Here is a 6,000-nt window from a genome sequence, read left to right as displayed (position 1 = left end):
ATTGTGGAGGAGGCATGCTCAGTTGAGGCATTCATGAGGGTATTGGCTTTTTAATACAAAAACTCATTTGTGGGACGTAGGTAGTGCTGGTTGGCTAGCATTAATTGCCCTTCCCCAGATTATTTGGATAGAAGTAGCACACATGGATTGGGTGGAGGACAGGGAGGAGATTGGCACTAGGTAACAAGCCCTTCCTGCTGAAGGGCTCCGGCTGAAATGTCAATTTTCCTGCTCCTCGGATACTGCCTGGCCTGCTGTGCTTTTCCAGCAACATATTCACAAATCCGATCTCCAGCATCTGCAGACCTCACTGTCTCCTAGGTAACGATACTCATTTTGAAGAGCTGGTGCAGGAAGAATGGGCCAAATGGCCTGTTTCTGCATCATAGCAATTGTGATTTTCTAAACACAACATTAAATCAGAGCAACCTAAAACTCTTTAGAAGCAGTTAATAGATAATTTCACGAATAATTGAAAAATTGAAATATCACATGACAGGTGATTATATGGGCCCAGTTATGTTCTAATTTGGTCAAGAGTAACACAAAGACAGCAAATTTGCTCTTGTTCTTTGGAGATAATATCGCTACCGCTGGGTCAAGAAGCCTGGATTCACATGTCACTTGCCCCAGACTAGGTTAATTAGCAAATATCTAAAACAGTAGCAGCAAAAATAAATAGAATAAGCAAAAGATAAAGTGAGGTGGAAGCAGTTGAAAAAAAAAATCAGAATTTAAATGAAAATTAGTAGTAGTAAGGAGGACTAAATTAATCTGGACTGAAATATGTAAATCTTAAATCAAAAAGATATAGTTTATAGCAAGATATTGAGGGAATGACAGTTCTTACAGAAGCTTCAAGTCACAAATGTTAACTTTCACATAACTGTAGGAAACTTCTCCAAATGAAATAACATTTCAGAACATAGAACATAGAAAAATACAGCACAGTACAGGCCCTTCGGCCCTCGATGTTGCGCCAATCCAAGCTCACCTAACCTACACTAGCCCACTATCCTCTATATGCCTATCCAATGCCCGTTTAAATGCCCATAAATAGGGAGAGTCCACCACTTACTGGCAGGGCATTCCATGAACTTATGACTCGCTGAGTAAAGGATCTACCCCTAACATCTGTCCTATACCTACCACTCCTTAATTTAAAGCTATGCCCCCTCGTAATATCTGATTCCATACGTGGAAAAAGGTTCTCATGGTCAACCCTATCTAAACCCCTAATCATCTTGTACACCTCTACAAGTCACCCCTAAACCTTCTTTTCTCCAATGAAAACAGCCCCAAGTGCCTCAGCCTTTCCTCATAAGATCTTCATACCATACCAGGCAACATCCTGGTAAACCTCCTCTGCACCCGTTCTAGTGTCTCCACATCCTTCCTATAGTATGGCGAACAAAACTGCACACAATACTCCAGATGAGGCCTTATACAACTGCAACATGACCTCAGGACTCCGGAACTCAACTCCTCTACCAATAAAAGCCAGTACGCCATATGCCTTCTTCACAGCACTATTTACCTGGGTGGCAACTTTCAGAAATCTGTGCACATGGACCCCAAGATCCCTCTGCTCATCCACACTACCAAGTATCCGACCATTAGCCCAGTACCCCATCTTTTTGTTACTCTTACCAAAGTGAATCACTTCACACTTAGCTACATTGAACTCCATTTGCACCTTTCTGCCCAGCTCTGCAGCTTATCTATATCCCGCTGTAACCTGCCACATCCTTCCTCACGGTCAACAACTCCACCGACTTTCGTATCATCTGCAAACTTGCTCACCCAACCTTCTAGCCCCTCCTCCAGGTCATTTATAAAAATGACAAACAGCAATGGTCCCAAAACAGATCCTTGCGGAACACCGCTGGTAATTGCATTCCAAGATGAACCTTTACCATCAACTACTACCCTCTGTCGTCTTCCAGCCAGCCAATTCCAGAACTTGAGACCCAGTTGGTTAAAACTTTGACAAGCAAAGGATCCAATCCTAATAACAGCTGGACTAAATAAAATTAAGATAAGAAGTTATGCTCATAATACTGTTTATAGGTTTGCTACAGTTGATTAGCAAAGACTCAAACTTTGCAAATGAAGGACTTATTCCAACTTTACACTTCTTCTGTAAACCAGGGGAGTCTTTCTCCCTAGCACTTGGCTTTGGCTCACAAATCAATCAGTACCCTTCTGCACAGAAACTGTTGAGACCATTTGAAATTTGGTACTTTTGAAGCAATATAAAGAGACTTTGCTGCTTTAGCTTTTTACAGTAATATTCAAATTCTAAGGACCAAGCTAGTTGCCTAACTTAAGTATTTCAGCCCAGTTATATGGATAAATCACCACTGCATTTTTACTACCTGATCATCCACCACAATATGGTACCCAGCATTAGTCAAAGGATCAAGCAGAGATTATTTAAAAAAAAGTTAGTGGTAATTTCCTTTTTTCAGTCCTCCACAGTAGCTATGGAAGGTGGTGTACACAGCCCAGACCATCACAGAAGCCAACCTTCCATCCATGGACTCCATTTTCACAGCTTGCTGCGGTGGAAAGGCTGCAAACATCAAGGACCCATCGCAACCTGGTAATAATCTCCTACAAATTCATCAGGTAGGAGGTACAGAAGCCTGAACGTACACCAGCTGGTTCAGGACCTCTTCCTGGAAGTTATTAGACTGATTAATAGACTCTTTGGCCTCAAATATTGCTGACCTTGTTAACATTGCTCTCACCTACTACATGCCCTGTGCAATGTAATGTCTAAGTCTTTCTGATCTGTACTTCCTTGCTTACTATGATCTGCCTGTACTGCTCATAAACAAAGCTTTTCACTGTACTTCAGTACACATGACAATAAATCAAATAATCAGTTAAGCGGAGACTTCCTGAACATTGAAAATGTTAACAAAACAACTGCATAAATACACCAGGTGTCTGACACAGATTCTAAGAAGCTGGCTAATAGAACATGTGGAAAGCAGAACCAAATAACCCCCTTATTAATGCGGCCTCATTCAGTCCTTCTCAGGGCTATTTTAACAACAACCATCTCAAATCGGAAAAAAGAAAATCCGGTGGTCCAGAAAGCAACTTTTTAAAAATGCACTCATGTTGCTGTCCATCACTACCTGCCCCAGAGGTGGTGGAACGGAACTGCTTTCATGAATCATTGCAATTCATATCTGCTTCCCTTATTCTTTTACATGGAAATGGTCATGGGTATTAAAATAAATGGTATCTAAGGAGCCTTGGCAGATTCCTGCATTGCATGTTGGAGATGATGCATAACATTGCTGTAGTGCAAGAGTAGTACAGGGATGAAATGGTTGTGGATGTGGTACTAATAAAGCAGACTACTTTGTGCATGGTGGTACAAAAACAAAGTTGCTAAAGAAACTCAGGTCTGGTAGCATTGGTAAAACGTTCCGATGAAGGGCGATGGACTCAAAAATGTTAACTGCTAAGTTTCTCCAGCATTCACAGTGGTCTTATTTTATTGGCCTGGATGTTGCCATGGTATCAGGCTTTTTGATGGTCAGTGATGTACTCATCCAGGCAAATTGGAAATATTCCATTACACTAACATTTGCTGCATGGATGGGTAGTTTTGAGGATGAAAGGCTTATGCCGAAATGTCAACTCTCCTACTCCTAAGATGTTGTGTGCCCTGCTGTGCTTTTATTCCAGCATCACACTTTTCAACTATAGAGTACTTCAATACTAGAATCAAAAATGGTGTCAAACATTGCAGTGAACATAGTGAACACCCCCCCTCCCCCTTTATCACATGGCCATTTTCCTTTGTCAGGTGCAATTCAGACCAGTGGAGAACACTCTCCATTCCTCATCAACCTCTCCCCCTACCCCCCCCCCCCACCCTCCACTAACATTATGTATTGATTAGTACATTGATTATTTATGACTTCCAGAGTCTATGAAATCTCTCTCTGAAAAACTGAGATATTTTCATTTTCAGCCCCAAAGTGCCTAAAAGTTTGGTCAATATACACCAAAACATGGAAGGAGTTCAGTAAGTGGCACATTCTCATGAGCATGCTAAGAGAATGCCACAGTCTAAGGTCTATACAGCTAAAGGTATGGCCACCAACAATGGTGTTTTCAATGAGGGTTGAGAGCCGCAGGTGATTTGAGGCCTGAGGTAAACTGTGCATACCTGAGCAGTGTAGTTTACAAGTCTCTTAATCATGGTGATCTTCCCTTATATCAGGCAACTAATTAACCAAAAAAAAGTGAAATTATTCAGAATGAAATTATTTGCACCCTTACCCACAAATCATCCACCAGATGGGTAAAGGATACTGCGTACTGTCGAAATTGCACTTTGTTCCAGAAATGTATTTATTAATGTAATACATTAATAAATAATGTAATTATTAATAGAGAACAAGCCTGCTGGTAGTCAACAACTAAAAGTGCCTTCTTCCATCTCTAAGCAGTACCACAATTAGAAAATTATTTAAAGTTTAGACAATTAGCATGATATTGAAATATTTGACCTAAGTTACTATTTATTTTTATTAGGTCCAAATTTCCATCTACTTACTGAATTACAATGGAGTATCAATGTTAGATTGGCATTACTTTGGAGATTTTGCTGACCTGTGGCTGCCGAAACAAGGAAGACACTTTTTCTTAAAAAAAGGATATTTTTGAGACAGCCTAATCTATGTACTGCATAAGCCAATTATGAACATGGAACTAGAAATGGGGTAGATTGTCATACACATTGGGAGACTTGCCTCAAGGTTACAGCTGACAGATACAAAATAATTTGTTTTAAGAAACTGACCACTGAAGAAGTACCCACAAAATAAACAAATGGACAGGTAACCTGGTAATAATTTGGAGTCCGTGAAGATGCAGCTTGCTCTAAAAGGAGGCAGTACAATGTCTTGAAAGATGCAAATAACAAAACCTCTAATCCTGCAATACATTTTTGAAATTGTACTGTATTAAGTAATTGGATTGCCCAATTTCCAGGTTGAGTGAATTCAACTTAAGATAAAAAGTATACATGAAACAGGTTAACACTGTCCAGCAAATAATGTTACATGTTATGTTCTTTACAGTTTGTTTCAAAGCAGTCTTCAATCTCTGGTCTGACATCCTGCAAATAATGTTGTAGTAAGTCCACCTGACTGATTAATTATAATTGGGTAATAAACATAGCTCTATTTAAGGCATCATGTACATCCGGTCGTCAAGCCAGAAAACAGGTAACTGCCTCATTGCTGTCAAACATTCAGTTCCCCTAGATTAGCACATCATTAAGATTATGTGGAAAGGAACCCCCCCCCCATATATTTTAGTAAGTAACTAAATTTGACTCTAAAAACTAAATATCCCTGCACAAGTAAAACCAAGAACACACAAACCCTTAGAGTTGGTTTTGATGGCCTCATGTCCTTTGCTTAATTGGACTGATTCCTAATCAAAGGCAGCCGTATAAAAACATGCCTATTGCCGAATGCCAAGCAATCATTGCACTGAAGCAGCTTGTATTGACAATACTGCATGAAAGACACCCAAACATAAATCCAGCATCAAATCCCAAACCTCAGCATTGTCTCCAATCTCCTGCAGCCCTCAACCCTCAGTGAATGTGCCAACATTGGTGTCATGCCTTCAGCTGCATACAGCTGACTCAGCTATTCTCTCTCCATACTTCTTGATAAGATGACCCTTAAAATATTTAGATTCGAGTGCAACCTTTTGATCACTTCCAATATTTAGTTCAGCATTCAATTCCATTTAATAATGCTCTGTAAAACACTTTTGGATCGATTAAATAAATTGCATTTAATGTAAGTTGTTAATGGAATGTACACAACTGGCTATAGCTATGTAAACAATGTACGAACATTGATGCTTTCCCTTTCAAATTAAAGATGCAATTCAAAAATAACAAGACATAATGGGTTTCAAATTATTAGACAATATCAACCCTAACTTGCACTT

The sequence above is a fragment of the Hemiscyllium ocellatum genome, chromosome 1 (genome assembly GCF_020745735.1).
Source record: "Hemiscyllium ocellatum isolate sHemOce1 chromosome 1, sHemOce1.pat.X.cur, whole genome shotgun sequence".
In the NCBI taxonomy this organism is placed as follows: Eukaryota; Metazoa; Chordata; class Chondrichthyes; order Orectolobiformes; family Hemiscylliidae; genus Hemiscyllium; species Hemiscyllium ocellatum.
This window is presented reverse-complemented; position numbering follows the sequence as displayed.